This window comes from Suncus etruscus, chromosome 17, assembly GCF_024139225.1.
Source record: "Suncus etruscus isolate mSunEtr1 chromosome 17, mSunEtr1.pri.cur, whole genome shotgun sequence".
In the NCBI taxonomy this organism is placed as follows: Eukaryota; Metazoa; Chordata; class Mammalia; order Eulipotyphla; family Soricidae; genus Suncus; species Suncus etruscus.
Window position 1 is genome coordinate 39,468,631 of NC_064864.1, and position 23,309 is coordinate 39,491,939.

The following is a 23,309-nucleotide window of genomic DNA, read 5'->3' on the forward strand; positions in this document are numbered from 1 at the left end:
TTCTCTGAAGACTCCAGTGAACCCTAAAGGCTAAGAACTATGGTTCTTATCTAAGGCAGCTCCTCTACCAGGAAAGACAACAAAATCGTTGTAAAATGGATGTTTTTCTTTTTGCAAAGGGCCAAAAGAATTGTGATTGGGGAGCATCTGACAGTGCTCAGAAGCTACTCCCAGACTGGTGCTTGGGTCACTCCCAGTGATGCTCTTTGGGCTAAGCCAAGTCAGGATTGAACTCAGAACTCTTATATGCAAAGCAAGCACTTGATCCTTTGAACCACCTCTCCAACCCAGAAACTCGGATTTTGAGTCCTAGCTGTTAAATTTTTGAGTCAGCAGATCTGAGGATGTGCTGCAGAATTTGCATTTCAAACAGGTTTCTAGGTGATGCTTATAGTGCTAGGACAAAGTGAGGAGAATCAGAACCACTGAAAGTTACTACAGCTTAGTAATAGGTAGCAATTAACATTTTAAAAGGCACTTCACCCCTATGAACTTTCATTGCTTGGGGAGGTCCAAAGGGATAGGTAATGCCCTCTGTGAAATAAAGTGATACTTACTCAAGAGTCTAAGCAAGTTCATACAAGTCTTATTTTTCCCCCTTTCCTTTCATTTTTTTTTTCTCTTTACATTTCTCTTCACATCTCTGCACGTATTTGGATGTCATGTTTGCTGGAGGTTGCACACTCTTGTAACACCAGGACCACAAATGGCAGTGCCACCAAAATCACATCCAGCAGATGGAGCAATGCCAGGGGAAGAAATTAAGGCATTATATCTGGAAGGCAGGGGTGCTGTGCCTGAGCCACATTCCACCAAGCAGAACCTTTCTTTGTCAGCAGGATATTTCTTTATCTATATTATCACCCTGATATATAGTCTTCTGATATAATGATCAAAGCTCCTTCCACAATACTAACACCTTATTTAATATTTGAAGAGGCAGAAAACTTATAGTAGATCTTGTTTAGACTTTTATTCTTCCTAAATTTAAAACCTAGTAAGTACTCAATTCATATGAATGAACCATGGTGTGTAAAGATAATAAAAAGTGTATACTACGGAGAATATAATAAGAGATTGATGATAGCTCCTATAAAATTTTTCTTAAAATTAGAAGCATTCAAAAACAAAACAAACTTCCTCAGCAGAGTGAATTCCTGTCACTGGAGAAACACCAGCAAATGTCAAACAGCCAAGTGACAGAAATGTCACAAAGCAACTAGATACTCCAAGGTGACCCCATTACTGCTCAGAGATTGCAAAGCCAAATTTTAATCCTTAGAGGGGATCCTCTAGAAATCATCCTTGGCTGTTGGATGTGTATTTTCATGTGTCTGAAAACAGAAGTCAGGGCTCTCTGTAACTCCCTGGAAGTCGTCTCCAGTTTCTTATCCTATCCCCTCAGAAATGTCCTGCTAGGGGCCTGAAGCCATAGAAAAACAGAAAGCTGTTTGTCCTGTTTGCCCACTGTTTGCCAACTACTTCACTATATAAATTAAAGGCACTTCACTCCCGTGCCTCAGTTTCCCTGAATACACACACATAAAAAGATTATAAATGTATCTCTGGGGCTTATCCAATAAATGACTAACAAATACTAAAACACTAAGAGATGCAGCAGAGGACTTAATATGCACACAGCATCTACTTGGTTTTTCTACTCTACCATTCTGCACTGCTGCAAATCCTAAATCTAATTGATATTTCCATGAAAATTAAACTTCAGGAAAAGCTAAGGGCAAATTCAAAACCATAACTATCTATCCTTTGAGGGCCATGCCTTCCTTTACCAACTTAATTGTTTTTTAGTCCTCTTGCTTATTTACCCTTAGCCATTCCTCCTACAGTCAAATAGTGAATACCTATATGGGCAGAGAATTGCGCAGGATCCTTGGTATCCAACCTTGCTTCTTGGCCACAAATCTGCACTGACCACATTTGAGACATTTGACACATTTGAGACAACTTTGGATTTGTTCCAGCTAAGAAAATGTAAAAGAGTTCTTGAGTAATCACCCCAGTCGAATTCCATGTTTACAGACTGATTTCAACAATGCAATCCACATTACATCACAGAACCAAACATTCAAGATCTACAAAAGTTTTTCTTAATTTGTACGATCTAGGACTGTAGGTTCTACCAATTCACTTTTTGGGCCACACCCGGTGATGCTCAGGGATTACTCCTGGCTTGTGATCAGAAATCATCCCTGGCTCGGGGGACTACATGGGACGGCGGGGGAACAAACTGTAGTCTGTCCTAAGTCAGCTGCGTACAAGGCAATTGGCCTACCACTGTGCCACTGCTCCGGTCCCCAATTCACTTTTATGATGGATCAGAATACAGCATTTATCTGGTCCAGTCCACATTAAAGAACCACTATATCCACATTTGAATGGCATGAAGGGATCAGGCTGATTGAGGTTCTCAAGACAACAGGCTTCTCAAAGTTATCAACATTGTAGAATCTTAGAGACTAGCAGGAATTTTTTGTTTGGTTTTTGTTTTGGGGCCACACCTGGTGATGCTCAGAGGTCTCTCTTGGCTTTGCACTCAGAAATCATTCCTGGGGAACCATATAGGATGCCTGGGATCAAACCTGGGTTGGCTGCATGCAAGGCTAAAACCCTACCTACTATGCTATTACTCTGGCCCCTACTAGGACATTTTTGAGGGCAAATGATAAGAAACTGGAGATGACTCATAGGGAGCTACAAAGAACCCTGACTTCTCTTTTCAGATACATGAGAATACACCTAACAGCTCTTAAAACACTGTCCCTCCTTTAACAATCTCACAAAGACCATCAGTGGAGAGAAAGAACCCACACAGAGAAGACAAAAACCCCTTTGGCTCCAGTTGGATAGTGCAAAATGACCTTATCAGAATGCAGGAGATCTAGGCAGGATGACTCAGAGAGGGGAAGTCAAACAGTCCAAAGCCAAAGATGAAAAGTTGAGATGGGCGTTTGCCATGATCCTTCCTCTAATAAAAAGATTCTGTCCGACCTAAACAGGTACATGTCAGCAAGACTTCTCCTCAGTGACCATCCAGCCCAGCCTGTGGAAGAGCCCATAAACCAAATGGCCAAGATTTGGGGCACCTCAACCACAAAGTAGTTTGCATCATTACCAAGGGAAAAAAATTGAGAAAATTAACTTTCCCCCTTCCTCCTCCTTGACCCCCCCCCCCCACATTTCCTGTGGACATATAGATACTTAGCTGAGGAAATCAGTGCTAAAAGGAAGTTGAAATCATATAGTCTTGGGGTTCCAAAGCTTTGAAATGTCAAGAGAGCCTGTTACATGCAGAATCCTGGGCCTCCCTCTCCCAGGAATCTACAATATAAACAGGAAGAAGGTGTAACCCCATGAGGACATGCTATTAGGTACGTGGAGCCCAGACTGCCTTTTGAGAAACTGGCCTCCTCTGACAGCCTTTTAATTTTCCTAAGTGAGAATAAAGAAGCACAGAAAGGTAAAGTCACTTATCCGAGTCCAATTTGCTAAGTCCAGTGCTAGCTTCACAAAAAAGAAATGACAGCTGAAATGAAAGTCTCACAGTATAACCCAAATTGTCAGCAGTCATCAGGTTCTGAAACAGAACAAAGCCTTCCTATAAGCTGAGAGATGTGAGCTGTGTCCCGTTAAGCAAACCAAAATCACAAAATTGGGGTGGAAGTTGCTTTTATTTCAGAAAATCTTTGAGATTGGAGAGATTGCTGAACAGGCTAAGCACATGTTTTGCATGGATAGAACACATGTTTTGCACAATACCACATAAGTTTCCTCAAGCAGAGTCAGGAGTAAATTTGGAGTAGAGTTCAGGAACAGCCTCACATAACTGTCAAGTGTGCCCCCAAAAACAAAAATCTAAATACAAAAACATCTTTTTACCAAAGAATAAACTTAGAAAGGTATTAATCCCCTTAGAACAGTGGCTGTTGACTGTAATTTCACAAGCTTATGCAGACAAGGGCTGAAAGTAGTTGCATCGGCATAAGGAGGTGGGAAGCTGCTGCCTTTAAGAAAGATGGATGAAGAAAATATCAGAAATTCAATTGAGCAGGGTACATGTGTTTCCCCTAGGATTCTGCCACACTTCAATCACACTGTCACTTCCCACACACCTGCAAGGAGAATCCGTGGGCATAATATCCACCAGGGCTCTCACACAACACCTTTCATGGGCCATTTTCTTGTAAAATGGAGACATTACCACTCTCTGCCTGGAATCCCACCCAGAGGCCAGTCTACCTGGCACATTTCCTGCCAGTCTTCCAGACCCAGTTCAGGAGACACCTCCTCTGAGAAATAACTGCCGCTCCTCCCACATCCACCACCAGGTGCTCTCCCAGAGGACCCCACACTACCTGTTAGTACTAATCACACAGCTTTGTCATTGCCCTGTTTACTTAAGACATTTGTCCTTGAGGACAACAATTTTTACTTCGAAACCTTAGCACCAAACTCAGCTGGCCAGCAGAAGATGCTTACCAAAAGTTTTAAGACGAACCAATAAATGGGAGAAAGATAAGGGCAGGAAGGGAAAAATAACCTTAAATTTAACTTTAAAAAAACCTACAAAATTACAGACAAATGTGCGTCACTGGGAGACTGAGGGGGGCAGTGCTGTTATTTATTTCCTCTGTTCATAACTGGAAAGTTAATGTTCTCCAGAGCCACCTCTATAGGAAGCTACTGTGGCTGCTCTGGGGTTCATCCTCTACGCACATTAAGACCTTCTTCTGGCTCATTCGGAGCTTTTGAAGACCCAAGGTCTTACCACACTGTCACGGGTTGTACTTCCTATGTGTAGCCCTGAGTCCTAATCTTTGTCCACGGTGTCCCTGAGCTACTGCTCCCCCAGATCTATGGTCAACATTCCCAGAGACCAGGCAACTTTTCCAGGGAGGACATCCAGAACTAAATAGGCTTCGTAGGCAATACTCAGAGGAGACTGAAGCCAGATATCTGCCTCAACCAGCTAAAGTTCCCCTGCACTCTGGCAATGAGTAGGTCAACCCAGGTACTGCTACAGCCAGCTGGAAACTTTGAGGGGTCCGCTCGGCAGCTCACCCTGATATCACCTCACAAGGTAAAACCCATCCTGCTAGCAAGGCATGCTCAGCCCTTTCCTCAACCATGCTGCCAGTCAGGCCCCTTCTTTTTGTGTGGACACTGTTCAAGCAGGCCAGTGACTTCCCTGAGATCATGCCACTAGGAAGTAGCTAGCAGTGAGGAGAAGCGGGGGACACACACTGCTCTCCTCAATCCTGCCGCTCTCAGTCAAAGCTCCCACTCCCTTAAGCCAATAAACCTTAAGGCCTTTTTTTTTAAGTGGGCTTTTTTTTTTTTTTTTTGAGTTTTTGAGTTTTTACTATTTTCAGTTTAGAAAACCAGATTTCCTGTTTCTTTCTGGTATTTATTCTGCTTGGGATATTTTTTCCTAGGGCCCTGAGAATTATTCCCAGAGGAAACATTCCACTCCTCAGGAACTCTTTCGACACTGAAACCCCCTTGTCTTTCCCTGAGAACTTTCCTTCAGGGGCACAAGGCTGGCAGTTACTGATAAGCTGTAGAGTGCAGCAGTGTCTTGGACTCAGGCTGTCTTGGCTCCAGTACCTGCAAGCTGTACAGCCCGGCTCACACACCTTCAACTTCACAGTCTCAATTTCCCCATCCATCAAATATGAACCATAAAACCAAAAGAGTGTTGTGGGGTCTCATATAAAATGTATACTCCATACTAGGCTCAGCGTCTGTAACCACCGAAATGTGGGGGAGACAATAATAAAAATCGTAACAATAAACATTATTATTATTTCAACTGCTTTCAGGCACAGCCAGTATAGGAGATTTTTTTCTTTCCTCATGCCCTGAGATTTCTTTCCAGAGGAAATACTCAGGAAGGCCTCCTGATAGGAATAATTGCAGTCATGAAGGAAAAACCAGAAATAAAGGGAGTTGGGCTGGAATGATAGAACAGCAGGTAGGACATTTTCCTTGCACGTGGCTGACCCAAGTTTGATCCCCGGTATCCCTTGAGCACCACCAGGAAACATTTTTAAATGCAGAGCCAGGAGTGACCCCCAGCATCACACACACACCCCAAAAATAAGACTTAAATAAGGCAGCTACTTTGATATCTCAAGGAAGAAACACACACAAACACACACACAAGAAAGTAATAATTATTTTCAGTGTCCAACAAGACCCCCAAACACCCAGTTCCCTCACTCCAGCTCTACAAACTCCATTGTGTTATCTGTCCACAAGTCACTGGACCTCAGCAGTTCATGACAGATAATCTCACAAATAGTGTTCCCTGCTCCTTCATCCCTAAAGACCTTCTATTTTCTATGTCAGTCCTCAGACCTTCTGGCCTACAGCTGTAGAGATGGGACCCAGCTTCGACCAAGGAATCATGGCGAGACCTGGAAGAGAGAGGAGAGGGAGGGGGGAAAGAAGAGAAAGAAAGAGACGGAGAGAGGGAGAGGAAGAGGGAAGGAGGGAGGGAGAGAGAACACCAAAAGTCTATCTCCATATCTCTTCATCCTCTGGATGTCGCTGTACCCAACAGACATTTGGAGATGCTGCTGTCAGCTCCTTCACAACTTACAGATGACGCCAAAGATGATAGAGATGAGAACACTCTGAGACCTTCCTGACATCACTGAGTCACAAAAACCAATCCACTTCCAAGCCAACCTATTGTTGGATTCAGCCTCTCTCTATTGCACAGCCCTCCAGGGAACATGATTCATATAGGGGTTCCCAGGAATGGTGAGTGCCAGAACTGTACAGAGCACCACACCCACTGAGAGACAATGAGTCCCCTGCTGGGAGTCAATCTGGGTTGAATTTTGCTACTGGCTAAAAATATCCAGGTAAAACCAACATAACATATATTTAAAAAAAAAAATAAAAATAAAAAGATGATTGAGTCCTACCAGGGAGCCATTGCCCTTTCTTTTTGTTTTGTTTTGTTTGTTTTGGGGCCACACCCGGCAGCGCTCAGAGATTGCTCCTGGCTCTGAGCTCAGAAATCGCTCCTGGCAGGCTTGGGGGACCATATGGGATGCCAGAGATCGAACCCAGATCCGTCCCGGTTCAGCTGTGTGGAAGGCAAATGCCCTACTGTGCTACTGGCCCCTGACCTTTCTTTATTAAGTGCCCTATGTGAATCGATGCACCCTAAAGTTTAACAACCCCGATTAAAAGAAATGAACAAACACCACGTTCAGAGACACGGCCATACATTGAGCTAGAATCTGAAATGGACTTACTGGAAAAACACCATCTCACCTCCTTATAGCATGTTATAAGCTACTGCAGAAAGACTAGATGAGGGAAACAGACAGGGAATTGTAAGTTGTCAAACACATCTTACTTCTTCTCACAATATGCTGCTCTGTGCAATTTTAAAGAAATGTCTGCAAGTACTCAACCCTTTGCCAAGATGCTGTTCATTTCCTAGGCAGCCACAGCTGGAGTCATTACCTGGATCCACTTGCCATGCTGACCACAACACATGGTACAGAAGTGCATGGCCACATGTATGCCCATCTCTGAGGTCGTTTCTGGTCTATTACTTCTCCTGGACCCCCTGTGGTACCAGGAAACTGCAAAGGGAAGCTGAGTTTAATCGAGGCAGATAAAAAAAGGAGGTGGCTGAGCCATCAAGCTGATTTCTAAAATCACTGTTCTTGCAAGACCGGAAATGCCCAGATGTTGAGGGGTCACAGATGATCCTCATTCCAAGAGAGAAACTAAGGCCAGAGGAGTGATATTTAGAGCTCTTACTGACTTGGTTCTACTAGCATTACATTCAGAGGGTTTCTCTGAGGCAAAGATCATGGATAGAGCAAGAAAAGGTATCTTCTAGGCATAGAAGTGGAGGGAAGGAGAGGAAGGGGAGAAGAGTCATGAATTCAGTCTGCCAGTTGCCTAGATAAACTACAGACACTAACATCAGCAAAGAACATCTCACCTGCTCTTCTGATGTTAGGATGCTTGAGGCTAGATCTTTTCTCATTGGGAATTTTTTATTCAATAAATATTTCATAGGCTATAAAATGCAGAGCACTAACTACACCAAGGGTTACAGAGGAAAGGGAAGATGCCAAAGCTGAAAATATCATGATGGATCTCAGAGAAAGAGTGAAGAAGGGCAAATCCTTAGAGTAGAAAGTAAGAACTCAAGTCTTCAGAAAGCCTTCCCCAACCCTCCCACACCCAGTGAGAACCAGGCGCCATTCACTCTACCATTAATTCCCCAGCAGCCTGACTGAGGACAACATTGTTGCCCTAGATACTGTATGTCCCTGAAACTGCCTGCTCATGCAATCATTTCAGTCTCCCACACCTAGGCACTCACCTTCTAGTTCATCTGTAATCTCTAGCACATGAAGTGCTTTGTAAATGAAGGAACAGCTAACCAGATGGATGATGGGTGGATGATGGGTAGATGATGAATGGGAATGCCAAAGAATGCAGGTCAGGTGATGGGGAAAGCTTCAGGAAGAGCTTAGCATTTGAACTGCCCCTTAAAGCAGTTAAAAATGAATGAAAGAAGCATCTACTTTATTCAAACTGCCTAGTACTGTTAAGGCATAAAAGGGGCTTCAAAAATGTTTCTTAGAGGGCCATAATGATAGCGCAGCAATAGGGCATTTGCCTTGCACACAGCTGACACAGGATGAACCTGGGTTCAATCCGTGGCATCCCATATGGTTCCCAAGCCAAGAGCAATTTCTGAGCGTATAGCCAGGAGTAACCCCTAAGAGTCACCGGGTGTGGCCCAAAAACCAAAAAAAAAAAAAAAAGTTTCCTAGAATGTTTCTTAAATGTGTTATCTCTGAGCTAGTTTTCTTTAAGTGAAAGAAGCTGGCTTTATTTCCCACCATCTTCTGTTCTTCCCTAGGTAAACAGAGTAATGTATAAATTAAAAAAAAAAGGGGGGGGGAGTAGGGATGGGAACAGTGGGCAGGGTGCTTGACTTGACTTTAATGCGCTGACATGGGCTTGTTCTGTACCTCCTATGGTCCCTCAAGTCCACCAGGAGTGAGCCCTGAGCTCAAAATCAGGTATAAGCCCTGATTACCACCAAATGTGACTCAAAAATATTAAAACATTAAGAAAAATATTTAATTGGAGGATGGGGAGGTCAGGAAGGCAAGTGCCTACCGATTTCTACAAACATCACTGTTCAAGAGTGTTGAACAGAGTAAAGACATTCCAAATCTGCTGCAGAATAGTTTTCATAGATCATATTAAGTGGCAAAAGCAATATATGTCACCCTCCTCTCTACATATATACATGTTTATATATATATATATATATATATGTGTGTGTGTGTGTGTGTGTGTGTGTCTGCATTCACAATGAATGAATACACAAAGAGAACATGATTACCTCTCAATAGGAGAATAGATCACTTATTACCTTAATTGGAGCATTTGGAAGAGTGAAAGAGGGTGTTAGTCATCATTTGTTGGGACAAAGAATATCAACTAGATCAATTTAAGGCAAATGTTCAACTTATCCAGTAGGCACCAGCTTTGAAGAGGGAGTGAAGTAGACATCGCAAGGATGAAAATACAAAGATTTTATTACATATATTTTACTAGTGTTTTGATTTCTTTTGCTGCTGTTGTTATTTGTGGGTACTAGACTTGGCAATATTCATGGGGCCCTGCCATCCCAGGGTCAATCCCTGGACCTCACACATGCAAGGTATGTGTCTCCTCCACTGGCATACACATACCTGACGTGTTTGACAACATCAACAATTTTTTAATTGAATAATCTTTTACAAGGAAAGGAGAAAAAAAGTCAAAGAATTGAGGCTCCCAAGTCTTTAGAAGTCTCTCCATTTACAACCCCTTTGCAGCACATAAGGAAATAGCTGTGGGAGAATCAAAGCCATCCATGACCTAAAAAGGCATTGACTCCATGCAGGGCCAGCTAAGATGGAGAACATCGGGAAATATAAACAGTATGAGGCAGACATAAAGCAGTTCGGGTTTTACACAATCATGGCAACAAAGTGAGATTGATTCAGGACTGAATTAAGCTCTTTATATTGTTTCTACTTAAAAAGGAAATGTATTGACTACAGCCCTCCTCACAGATTTATCTTTCCTGACATCAAGCACATTCATAACCTATTTTAAATTCCAACGAACAATGCTGAGGATTAGGAAAGTGAATACCAGTGTGTTCACCAGAACCTTGTAGAATCTGGGGAGAAGCTTCTTTGACTTTTAATTGCTCAGGAAACCGGCACAATGTAGATTATGTTCTTATCAGCCTTAACTGGGAGTTAGGAAAAATGCTTATCCAGGATGCCTGAACATTAGAATGGGCCTATCTTTGGAGCCATCTGAGAGACCATGTGTGGTGTCCCTTTAGCTATAGGCTCTTTTGTAAGCATCTCCTTGCAGATATCACTATTCCTGGGCTTGGGCCTGAATTATTCAGCCTACATAATGTCTCATCTCCTGCCTCCAGATTTCATCAAGCACTACGGGCACTGACCTTCTAAAAGCCAACCTGGCCACATACTACTTTGAACTCCGCGAGCTCAAACCAACCAACCTCTAGGATTCCAGAACCTTAGGATTTATTATCAAAATTTGAAGGTAAATAAAGGCTCAGCTAATAAGCACAATGCAACAACAGGCAAAACCCCTCTGGGAACCTGAAGTGTGAGGTTATCTGTAGGATAAAGTTATTTGTAGAATAGATCCTATCCTTTTAATGTAGCTGGATTTCAAAACTCCCTATCAACTGGCTTCAACTCATCCATTTTGGTCTTTTTGCATCCTGATCATACACAAAGATTATTCATGTCTATTGGACTTCAGTTATCCAGCATACTTGGGGCTTTATCATCTCTGTGCATTTGGTAATGTAGTCATTGGCTCCTCCCTGGCACCAGCTTGTTCCAACCAATCCAGGCTGTCTTCATTCTCACCCACCTTTGACCTAAATCCTATCGTTCCTTCAAAACCCAAGTCAAACTGTATCACTTACAATACAGTCTCTGAACAAATATTTACTCTTTGATTATACATACAAAGCACATGTGAATAGAATTTTTTTAGTTCTAGCTTTACAGAACTTTAATTTGGATGGGGTTCAGGTAGGGTGGGTGAGAGGATCTGATTAAATGTAGAATTATGATAACTGGTATTAAGGAAGGACACAGGGGGTAAGGATAAAAATTTAATACTATTGTAGTATAGTATTCATACACATACTCCCCATAGAATTGAGAGTGCCTTAAGGAAAAAGCCAGAGATCCCACCTTAATGCCCTCCTCAACCAATTACACATCTCTGAATAGGGTCAGTACTTCACAAACATTTCCACAGAATGAACCAAAGTACAAGGATTAAGGTACTTGCTTCACATGTGGCTAAACCCATTCATAGTCTCCCAAGCCCTGCCAGAAGTGATCCCTGAGCACAGAGCCAATAGTAAGCCTAAACACCTTCAGTGGTGGTATTCAAAAATTTAAAAAAAAAAAAATTGATATTGAAGAAGTTATTCAGTATAAAGACAGTTCCCTGACATCTAGTGCTAAGTTTTCTCCCTGGAACCCTGGGGGTTCTAAGGAGAACCTGAATATCCAATGACCTTAGAGCAACAATCTGGGGCCCACCACCATGACCAGTAGGGCACATGATAGATGGAGACATAAGTCAGTTGGTTCCAAAATGTTGCTTCTCTATAGAACAAAAAACTCACACAGTGAGTTAGTGAGTGAGCCACTGGAGAGATGAGAAGGTGACACCAGCATGATTGAGAAGGACTAAATGAGTGAGTCACTGAGTCACTATAGCAGAAGGCACCTGTTATAAGTCAGTGTCCCTCATACCTCCTTGAGGTGAGGCTCATATGATAGAAAGAAAGAAAGGGATGGTTCCCATCACAGAGCCTAGCAGGGGAAAGCAGTCTACTAGAAAGAAGACAAATTTCCTCTTCATCATCAGAATAAGGGCATAGACAACTTTGCCCCATCCGACCTGGAGCAGAGGAAAATAAGTAACTATGCTCTCATCTGGGGGTCCAGTCACTGCCCCTCAGAAGTAGACACTGCTCTACAGAACCCACCATAGCTCAGATAAAGATATTCCATAGCTGCTCCAAGAAACACAAGTACACGGTTCCAATACCAAGGGCTTCTTCAGATCCATCTCCATGCTGCCCTAAGTGGCACATGGCAGATTAGCATTATATTACACAATAGCAACAGGCAGCTGGCAAGCAGCATGGCCGTATCTGCATGCATGGGCAGCACAGAGACCTCTTTCTTAGGTTATTCCAGAGTTGGCAATTGTAGCCATAATTTACTAAAGACATTTTGTAGACAATGAAGACAATTGGCTAAACTAAGTACATAGTTTCACAGAGAGAGAAAAGCTCCATTTTCAATTGTATGGATTGAACCCCATCCATATCACCTTCAGACTTGGACCACCAAGCCTGTCACTCCTGGTTGGGACTTCTCTTCCATGCTTGCACACACTACTACCACTATACTATATACTATACTATATACTCTCAGCGCATGGTCAGTGTGGATGCCAAACTGCAAACATCATAAAGGTACCAGTTAAGTCTCCAAGCTATGGAACAATTCAAATCCCAAGTTATATGGGGTTTCCAGAAGGCCCTTTGCTCTTTGGGGTAAAGATATATACAACTGGGTCCCCAAAACTCAACACTCAACTTTTGTATCAGGATATTTCTTTGGGCTCTCCTCTGTATGCAACAGATACCACTAGTGTTCCCTTTACTGTGACAATCAAAGGTATCTCTAGAACACCAAAACTCCCCAGAGGTAAATCTGGCCCTCAGAAAGATGGCCAATGGATGGTCTTCCTAAATGTGTTCATTCATCTCTTTATGTTCATGCACTGAGAAGGCCCAGTCCTGCAAGATTACTAAGGGTTAAGACGCCTGGTGGATGCTGGATCCTGTTGAATCTGGGGTGCAGTCCTGGCTCCATGAGACTTTAGATGAGTCACTTACCCTCCTTGAGTCTAAATACTTCAACTATAAAATGAAAGTGAGAGAAAAAAAAAGAGAGCCGAGTGATAGCACAGAAGTAGGGAGTTTGCCTTGTACACGGCCAACCTAGGACGAACCCAGGTTTGATCCCAGCATCACACCTGAGCCTACTATGAGTGATTTCTGAGAGCAGAGCCACGAATAGCCCCTGAGCACAGCCAGGTGTGGTGCAAAAAACAAAACAAAACAAATAATAATAATAATAATAATAATAATAATAATAATAATAATAAAAGGTATCTACCACATGGGAAAGTCAAGGCAACTACATAAAATAACAAGTGTCAAGATCCACATCCTATAAATATTAGTGATTAGTTACAGGCCTGGAAAATCCCTTTTAATTAAACTGCCTACATTTTAGTCTTCTATTCTGGGGGCCTCCTCCTTCCTATGGCCTTTCCACCTTTTAAATCCCTTTGGTCTTAACCTTTAGTCTTATGGAATCCTTCCTGCTGGTTCAAAGGCATCTAAGGTTAAACTGAAGGAGAAAAAGTACATGTGCAAGTATGCAAGCATATGCACACACACACACACACACACACACACACACACACACACACACACACACACACACACTGTTGAGGCCTTTCATATTTAAGCTTGCCCAGACCAACTCTTCAGACAAAGGATTGCACTGTTGTCTAAAAAACAAACTTTTCCATGGGGAACCCTTGAAAATACTATCCAAGTCTTAAAGACTCCCTTTTCTTCTCAGTCCCATCCCTCCCCATTCTGTCCCTGATGTTGGCATATCCCTTCTGCCTTCAGAGTCTCCATTTCCTAGTCTGTCAGATGAGATTGAGATCCTGGTGCTCTCCACATGGCATGGATGGTGGCTGGATACACATTACAACTGATCCTTAACAAGATCTCAGGACCACAGCGACCAGTCAGTCCTCCGTCTTCCTGTTCCTTGAAGGCCCAGCTAGTTGTAGAATTCAGAAATGGGTGTTTTCTGCTACTGAAATGGGAGGATCAAGTAAAACTGCCTCACCATGGAGAGGCTGCAAACTAGTTCCCCTAATTTTATTGCCTCCTCTGGACAGTGGGACTCTCACAAAGGTAGAAATGAGGTGAAGAATGTAAGACGGAGATAGTGACAGCATCTGGTGCCGTACTGGTGTGTGCATGATGCTAGGATCAGGGAGTGCCCACTCAGGGATACCAGAATGTAGTGACCTAGACTGCTGCCCCAAGTGGTCCAGGAAAAAGAGCAGAAAAGAGAGAGGGGGTAGAAACAACGTTGCATTTTATTTCCAGCTTCATATCCTGAAGACTGCATCTGCCTAGGGAGAGAGGGAGAGAGAGGGAGGGGGGGAGAGAGAGAGAGAGAGAGAGAGAGAGAGAGAGAGAGAGAGAGAGAGGAGGGAGAGAGAGAGAAAGAGAGAGAAGGAAAGAGGGAGAGAGAGAGGGAGGAGAGAGAGAGGAGAGAGTGAGAGGGAGAGTGGGGAGTGGGGATAAAGGCAGAGTAAGGAGCATCTTTCGGGATGTTTTATCTCAGGCTCAGGCCTACTGGGCTGGGGATCCTGTGCCTCTGGCCCCTGGAGGAACACAGGGCTCTGCTCCAGTCTCCACCTTGCCCTCGCCCCCAACTGCCAGGTATTTCCTTAAATACCTGGACAGAGGTACATTACAGGAGGCATGACCAAGGGATGTGTACAGGGGGCGTGTCCCAGTCGAAATACCATTACAAAAGGACACCATCACTCCCTAAAGATACATTAAATATATCAACAGTATTCTACACACACCTTCCTTTAATATTCCATTATTTAAAGTTTGTAATACAGAACTACATCATTCTCCTGGGTGAAGCCCTTCTTTCCTTTCCAAAACTCTGTCCAGTTCCACCCAGGAAGCCTTTTCTGTGCAATGTTTCTAAAGGTCCAAGGTCATCAATTTCCCAAAGGTTGATAAAGGGAGCCAGGGGCAGAGTTGGGAGGAAGGAGTTCACTGACTGCAAGTTCCTGCTCTACAAACTTCCTTTCTGCAACTCCTGGAAGATAAGCTTGTTCCCCCCACCCTGTCCCACAAACCCAGAATAATCCCAGTATCGATTCTCAACATTTGCATAGGCTCAGTGTTCACAAACCCACTGTCAAGGGGTCTTAAAACCATCCTTGGGACCAGAAGGAAAAGTCAGGATAGTACTGACCACCCCTCCCCCCAACTCCAGATCACATTGCCTCCACCACACTGCCTGCAATATAAGACTATCTGCTTCCACAGAGTTGCCTCACAACCCTGACCCTTCCCTACCTTCACCCAAGGATTAGAAGGCTTACACCATTCACCAAATAGTACATAAACTTGAACCATCAGGAAGAGACACCTACTGACCAAAACATGTAACTCAGAAGATTAAGGGATGGCCCAAGTTCTTGAGCTAGTCACAGATAGGGCTGAGGTAAGAAGAAGGCCTCTATACCTTGGAGATCAAGAGATGGACGGATGGACGAATAGACAGACAGACAGACAGACAGACAGACAGACAGACAGACAGACAGACAGACAGACAAATAGATGTTGCATCAGATAGGTAGGTAGGTAGATAGATAGATAGATAGATAGATAGATAGATAGATAGATAGATAGATAGATAGATAGATAGATAGATAGATAGATAGAGCAATGCACACACACATACTCCAAGCCTCTGTCTCCCCACTTCTCACCAATTAGTCACCCTCCCAACTCATCACTGTCCCAGCCTGAATCTTGCAATCTGCCCCGCATCAGCTCTGGCCTTCTCACAATCTCCTAGCACTGAAACCAGGAGTAGACAAGGGTTGCAGAGTAGCAGTCACCTCTTCTGGGCACAACACTAAGATCCTATCACCACAGTATGAAAAAGACAGGCTGAACGCTCCTGAATCCCATTATCCCCTCAGAGCCACATTCTTCTTCCTTCAATATGACTCATAGACATAGCACATATGACAATAGGACTCTCATGGACAGCCATAAGCCAGACCTCCCCCCCAAATGGCATGCTGTCCTCAGGAACCAGCTTCATCCACTCTGGTTCACCTGGTTACATTTTGCTCCCTTTTGCAAGGTTATCGTTGTCTATAGTATTCCTTCCTTTGGCAAGATTCCCTTCTCCCCTGTGCCCCATCTATTGTTTCTGCACAGCCCTGTCCAAGGTTTTCTCCAGAGCCAGGGCAATCTCTCACCCCTGCCCACTGAGGTACTGGTCTCAGCTCGCTGTGCTGCCAAAACTCTACCTCCTCACCAAGCCACACACGGCTACCTAAGAACTTGGCCGTGTTCCTCCTACCTCCAACCTCAGCTTGGCATTTGTTCCACAAATACTAACTGAGCACATTTTTTGTTTTGTTTTGTTTTTTTGGGCCACACTCGGTGACACTCAGGGATCACTCCTGGCTTGGGGGGCCATATGGGATGCCGGAGATCAAAACACAGTCCGTCATAGGCTAGCGGGGCAAGACAGATGCCTTACCTCTTGCACCACCGCTCTGGCCCCTAACTGAGCACTTCTAATGTGCCAGAAAGTTCTTCTGTTTCCTCAAGAAACCCTCCTCATCCATCTTAAATGCCACCTGCATTTTTCCCCTTCCCCAGTTTCCTCCCCTCTGTTGCTCCACTTGGGATCCTCTGGTTTGCCTCATGTCCCTCTATAACCTCCTGGACATCCAGCCTTTTCCCTACTCGTGACTAGGTCTCCCCCACAATACCCCATATCAAAAAGAAGCTTAATGAATGGCTTTCACAGTGAACTGAAACAGAATCTGCCCAACTCGCAAACCAGTCCAGGCTCCTGGGTGGCCTCAAGCCCCGTACATCCAAATGACCTCTCACTGTTCTTCCAAGATTGGATTTGGGCCCAGACTGAGTCAAATGACCTCTTATCATTCTTCCAAAATTAGGCTTTCCTCTTTAATTACACCTTATCTAACTACACTTGATGTGGATTCTAATTACATAATTACTTCAAGCCCTGGGACTTAAAAACAAAAAGAAGAAAAAGACTGTAGATGATTCCACAGGTAAGTAAATAAAGCAAATCCACATTTATCTAGTCTGGATGGCATTTTCTTGCTCAAATACAGTTTTGTTTTGTTGTTGTTTTTTTTTCTTTATTATAGAACACTTCTCAAATTTGCATTTCATCCTTACAGAGGGACCATGCTAATCTTCTCTGTATTATCCCAATATTAGCAAATACAGTTTTTTGGGGTTTTGTTGTTTTTTTTTTTTGTTTTTTTTTTTTTGGTTTTTCGGGCCTCACCCACTTGATGCTCAGGGGTTACTCCTGGCTAAGCGCTCAGAAATTGCCCCTGGCTTGGGGGGGACCATATGGGACGCCGGGGGATTGAACCATGGTCACGATCTTTCCTTGGCTAGTGCTTGCAAGGCAGACACCTTACCTCTAGCGCCACCTCACCAGCCCCGCAAATACAGTTTTTAAGCCAGAAAATAGAATTGCCAATGGGCCCTCAATGACATTAAGGTAAAAAAATCCCCTGGGAAAGCATAAAAAGAGAACTTCCTGGCAACATCTCACCCTCTGGTAGGCTTTAAAAGTGTTCTAATATCTATTAGACCAGCTTTCCAGTTCTCTGCCTTTCCTTTCTGCAATATAAACAAGGAGCTATGTGGGTTTGTGGCATGGTAGATTTTTTAAAACAGTATCAAGTCTAATCCCTCTAACCAAAAATTCCCAACTTCTTCTGCATTCCAGGTACACACTGTGCTACGACTCTCATATGTCCCATGTGTACAATTCTTTGGTGCTAAACGATGTCCATCCTGCAAGCAGGGAGCCTTGTCTCATCCATTTGCTATCACAAATTCTCAATCCCTCCCTATAGAAGATAAGTGAAGGCTGAGCAGGTCCTCCTCCTTATTTTGCATCTGTTTCCTCTCACGGACCTAAACCTTCTCGTGTCCCTATCTCCCATCTACCCACATGCTGGCCCTTTGCCCATATCATAGCCCCATATTCCCATTTGCTGGTTCCTCTGCACTCTACCTGGATGACCTCCTCTGTTCCTGCTGCAGCTCACCTCCCATGAGATCTCCACCCAACACTGTTATTCTCCTAGCTTTGGTATAAAAATCTTTTCACACATTCAGACAAGTGGTCACTGAACATTTTGATCACAACTTTCAGTTAGTACAATAACTTAAAGCATATTTATTTATAAGTTGATTATAAAACTTATAAGACTTAAAATAGGAAAGCTTAACCTTTCTTACATTTGACTTAAAAAATAAACAAACCATCACTAATGTGTTCTTTCTGCCCTTCAATGGCTGTCTTGAAAGCTCATCTCCAGCTTAGAATGAGAAATTGAAGGTCAGCAGTAGTGTTCCATTCTCTTCGTAAGACAAAATTAAGTAGAGAACTCAATATCAAATGAATAAATTCACTTATGGCACAGAGAGTAAGGCCAGGCTGTGGGCAGACACATGCCACCCTGAAATAGAATGTGATGAGAATGGCCCTGCCAATAGCCATGGCTCCCACAGATGATGAAAAAACAATGGTTTTTCCAGATGCTTGTAACAAAGCATGGATGCCATGAAGAATGTTCTGCAGAAAAACCAAATCCTGAAAACCATGCATAGGTAAGACTGAGAAGGCTTCCCCAAGAACATGCTACTATAGGGGACAGGGAAAGACTAGCAGCACTCTCTGGGCTAAGTAACTCAATCCAGACTAAGGAAACTGCCAGGGCAAACATCAGTGCTACCATGCCTACCTCAGGCCAGTGCAGCCTACACAGAGGCACTAACAGAGGTCTATTATAGATATCAGCCAGTACCCAAAGGACAGGAGCCTCCTTCCTCTTGCTCCTCTGTGTTTACCACAACAGACCACCCACAGCTTCAAATCTCTGAAGGAGTCACTCAGGCCAGTGATGGAGCACAATGAAAGAATATAAGCTTTGCATGCATGAAGCCCTGGATTTGAACCTCTACACAAAAATAAATAAATAGATGGGAGGGTCACGTAGCCCTGCTACTATTCAGCCTCTTAGCCAAACAAGAAATCAGAGAGAACAGACATGACCCTTTAAAGGGATGAAGAGTCCCAGAAAGACATCCTTGGAAGGGCCCAGAGGGATAGTATAGTAGGTAAGGTAAGCACAGCAAGTAAGCATTGCATGCTACCAACCTTGGTTTGATTCCCCAACATCCCATATGGACTTGTGAACCCTGCCAGGAGTCATTCCTGAGCTCAAAGTAAGGAGTAAGCCCTGAGCTTACAAATAAAAAAGACACCCCTGGAAACCTTGCATGTTGCTCCAGACTCTACCAAAGGCTTCTGAACAGTTCGATTGCTTAAAGAGAGTTTTAAATATTTTATATGGCAGTACTCTTTCTTCCTTGCATGCCTTGGAGAGAAAAACCCTACAATTCTTGAGTTAAGAATTTACACAAAATAATTGCCAGTCCGCAAGCCAACCCATGAACATATGCACTGGCCCTTGAGGGATTCTGCTTGTCCAGGTCCATATTTCTTGATGGATGGGTGGATGAATCAAGAATCACTCCAAACTCTTTCTCTAGCAATGTTCCCTTAATCCCAAAAGTGAAAATAAGATATAATGAAGTTTCAGGGGAGTATTTAAAAATCACATGACTAATAATGAAAAGAAAAAAACAAGACTACAGGTTGTAATGCAGACCAGCAGGCTGCAGGGCCACCTCCAACGAGTTATCCTCACTAGGAGCCATATCTTCTATCAGTGCTCAGGCCTGACTAACATTTTCCAGGTCCTGGGGGGCATTTCACCCACACCTGCCAGCACTGGCTCACTCTGGCACCATGTCCAACAGAAAGGCCCCACTGCAGACACAAAAACGTTCTTGGACTAAGCCCACAGGCAGAATAGTTTGATTTTTAGCAACCACCAAACATTCCTAAGACCCTGTGTTCTCACCTGACTGTTAACTTCCCTCAGTCACTCTATTTCCTGTCTTTGATAGAACTTTGCTTTCTCTTGAGCTTTATTCGTTTTGACCTGCTTAAAGCAGAACAAGTCCACTTGTCCTGAACAGTCTCAAGTTCACTGTCTAGGACTGGGGGCATCTGAGCTCTCCCAGATCCCATTTCTACCCTCGTATCTCATCCCTGCCTTCAAAGCCCTGTCCTATTTCCTGCCTCCAGCCTCTTGCGTGCACTATCTATAAAAGGAGATTCAAGCTCTGAGTAATCATTTGTGTGTATATTTTAGCACCTTGCAAATATTCCTCATACCAATGTACCACAAAAATGTTCATATTCTTATCTCCAACCCCATCAGCTTTCTATAAGCAACTATAACTTCTATTATTCTGCAGTAGTCACTCCACACTGGACTTGCCCAAATAAACAGAAACTCTAAGAACATCTGCAAATGAATTCTCTCTATGTCAAATCAGGACACTGTCACCGATTTCAAGCAACAAGAAAAACTGGATTTCACAAAGCATGTGACAAGGACACTGAACACTGAGGCCAAACTCAAAGGTTGGCCTACAGGTTGGTTTTAGTAATCAATGCATAAAGCATCCTATAAATGAGTAATGAGTTTTTGCATTGACAAGCAGACAGAAGAGCAATGCCAGGATCTGGTAAGCGTCCATTCCTGTTAGAGCTGCTTTGAGGAAAGTCAGGAAAAAGATAGGCAGACTCCATTACAGATTAGAGTCCAAATCTTTAGCACTCCTGATCAATGATCCTCAGGCAGAAGTTATATTTTCATGCCACATTGAGAATCCAGGCTTTCACAAAGAGTCTCATCCCAGACTTGGACCCACCATTACTAGACACCTGCCTTCAGACCATCACAGGTGTCTTCCTCTCCCTGTCTTGTGTGCCCACCTGGATAAGATAAGGTAGAAGCCCTCACTACCCCACACATACTGTATATGTATAAAATCTTCCTACTTCAGAACCTGAAACAAACTATCCAAAGCACCCTGTCCTCTAGTGTTAATGAGGAAATAAACTCTAGGAAGGTAGGGCTGGTACCCACATATCTACCAATATTTATTTAGTGACTAAAGAGGACTGAGAGTATTAAAGCGCATTTTTTAAGTTTTGGAGGCATACCCAGTGGCGTTCAGGAGCCACTTCTACCTCTGTGCTCAAGGGCCCATGCAGTGCCAGAGATCCAACCCCAGCCTCCTATATGCAAAGTATGTGCTCAGCCCTTTGAGTACTTTCTAAGTTGCCATGTGCAGGCAGGGATTCTACTTCTGGAGCCAACATCGCAGCATTTTTTTTTCTCCTCAGCACAAAAATAGGTGCCTCTAAACACCAGGTTGTGGGAGATGGACCTACTAGCTAGAATGAGCAATGATAGGGGTACAAACTCACAAGAGACAGAAACCAACAAAAGAAAGATAGAATTCAAAGCCTGAATTCCCTGGTATCTAACACTTTTCTAAGTTGCTCATGATCTGTGGGGAGACAATAATCTCTCTCTGTCTCTCTCATCTGTCTTTCTATGTCTCTCTCTGACTTTCTCTGTCTCTCTCTCTATCTCTTTCTCTGTCTATCTGTCTGATTCTCTCTCTCTTTCTCTCTCTCTCTCAGTCATGGGAGAAGCAATGGGAAGAAGACAAAGAGCTGAGGGTAGAGGCAGACCAACAGGAATGAGACAGCAAAGAGATTAATGTAGACATCCTGTGCCAAGGACTCACACACAGGTTCTGTATCCAGCTAGCTCGTGTAAATCCACTGTACATGATGAAAACAGTACTGGCATATTAAGAATTGGCTAGACATGTGCAGTTGTCTGTCCCTCCCCAGGTGGTAGGGACAGACAGTTCAACAAACACGACCTCACCCCATGAGGTCAGTTCCTCAAACAGTCCCTTGTTGGAAAATGCCTCCCAAGGAGGTATTTGCGTCAAAAGGCACAAACTTGCCGTGATAATCTAAGTCCTGGAGGAGTAACAGACAGCAAAGAGATTATATTTAAAAATGCTGACACCTTTGAAAGTCACAGAAAGTAGCACTTAAAAGTTCTCATCATAAGGGCCCGGAGAGATAGCACAGTGGCGTTTGCCTTGCAATCAGCCAATCCAGTACCAAAGGTGGTTGGTTCGAATCCCGGTGTCTCATATGGTCCCCCTTGCCTGCCAGGAGCTATTTCTGAACAGATAGCCAGGAGTAACCCCTGAGCACCACCGGGTGTTGCCCAAAAACCAAAAAAAAAAAAAAAAAAAAGTTCTCATCATAGGGCCAGAGAGACAGTAAGGGGTTAAGGCTCTTGTCTTGCATATAGCTAACCCTGGTTCAATCCTTGGCACTGCATATGATCCCTCAGGTGCCCCAACGAGCAATCCTGAGTATAAAGCCAAGAACAAAACCTGGGCATAGTTAGAATTGGCCCAAAAACCAAAATTCTCTTTACAAGGGAAAAATATTAATGTGACTAAATGTGATGGTAGTATTAACTAGATTTATCATGAGGATCATTTTGTAATGCACACAATGTTAAATCACTACGCAAACATCAGGAACAAATATGTTTTGTGTCTGTGTCACATTTTTAGACCATAAATTTTTTTAATTTAAGGAAAGAAAGAAAACGCTTCCTTGATTACCAATAACTTCTATCCCATTCTCATTCTCAATAGAACAGCCAACTTTACAGAGTGATTGCCTTAAGTCAGCACAGTTCCAAAGATTTGCATCACGGCAGCCTCAATCTCTCTCTCTCTCTCTCTCTCTCTCTCTCTCTCTCTCTCTCTCTCTCTCTCTCTCACACACACACACACACAGAGACATACTTAGACATTATATTTCTTTCTCCTTTTCACTGGTAAAACTGAGGCACAAAGTAGTGATTTGCCTCTGGTCACAGCACCACAAGGATGGGAACCCTACCTGGAAGCATACTCTTAGTTCACTCCCTGCCTCAGTCTCAGACAAGAGCCAAACTCTAAGAAAAGAGATTTGTTCCCATTCTCAGACCCAGCCAGCCACATGGCCTTAAACAAATGGTTGTTCTGTGTCACATTCATTCCACAGCAAAACAAGGCTAATCACAGATGCCTGATGCAGAAACAGAATCTTAACTCTGTATTCCAGTGCAGGTGGCCCAAGAGGACATCCTAAAAGGCAAAAAAGCTTATAGACCCATATTGTACATATGGCAGCCAAGAGTCACACATAGTGAAAGAGCACTTGAAATCTGGCAGGCATGACTGGGAAACTGGTTTTTATTGCATCTCAATTCATTAATGTAAGTAGCCA

The 23,309-nt window shown here is 43.4% G+C and overlaps 1 protein-coding gene and 1 non-coding gene across 7 annotated transcripts in view; both read right to left on the reverse strand.

The window, feature by feature from the left end:
• The window catches only part of SORBS1 (sorbin and SH3 domain containing 1), a 255,471-nt gene that overhangs the window by 220,495 nt on the left and 11,667 nt on the right, over nucleotides 1–23,309 (reverse strand). The gene's annotated exons all lie outside the window — the stretch shown is intronic.
• On the reverse strand, nucleotides 17,187–17,294 carry LOC125995469 (U6 spliceosomal RNA). Its single transcript, XR_007490990.1, has one exon. It is a non-coding gene; the product is annotated as a U6 spliceosomal RNA (small nuclear RNA).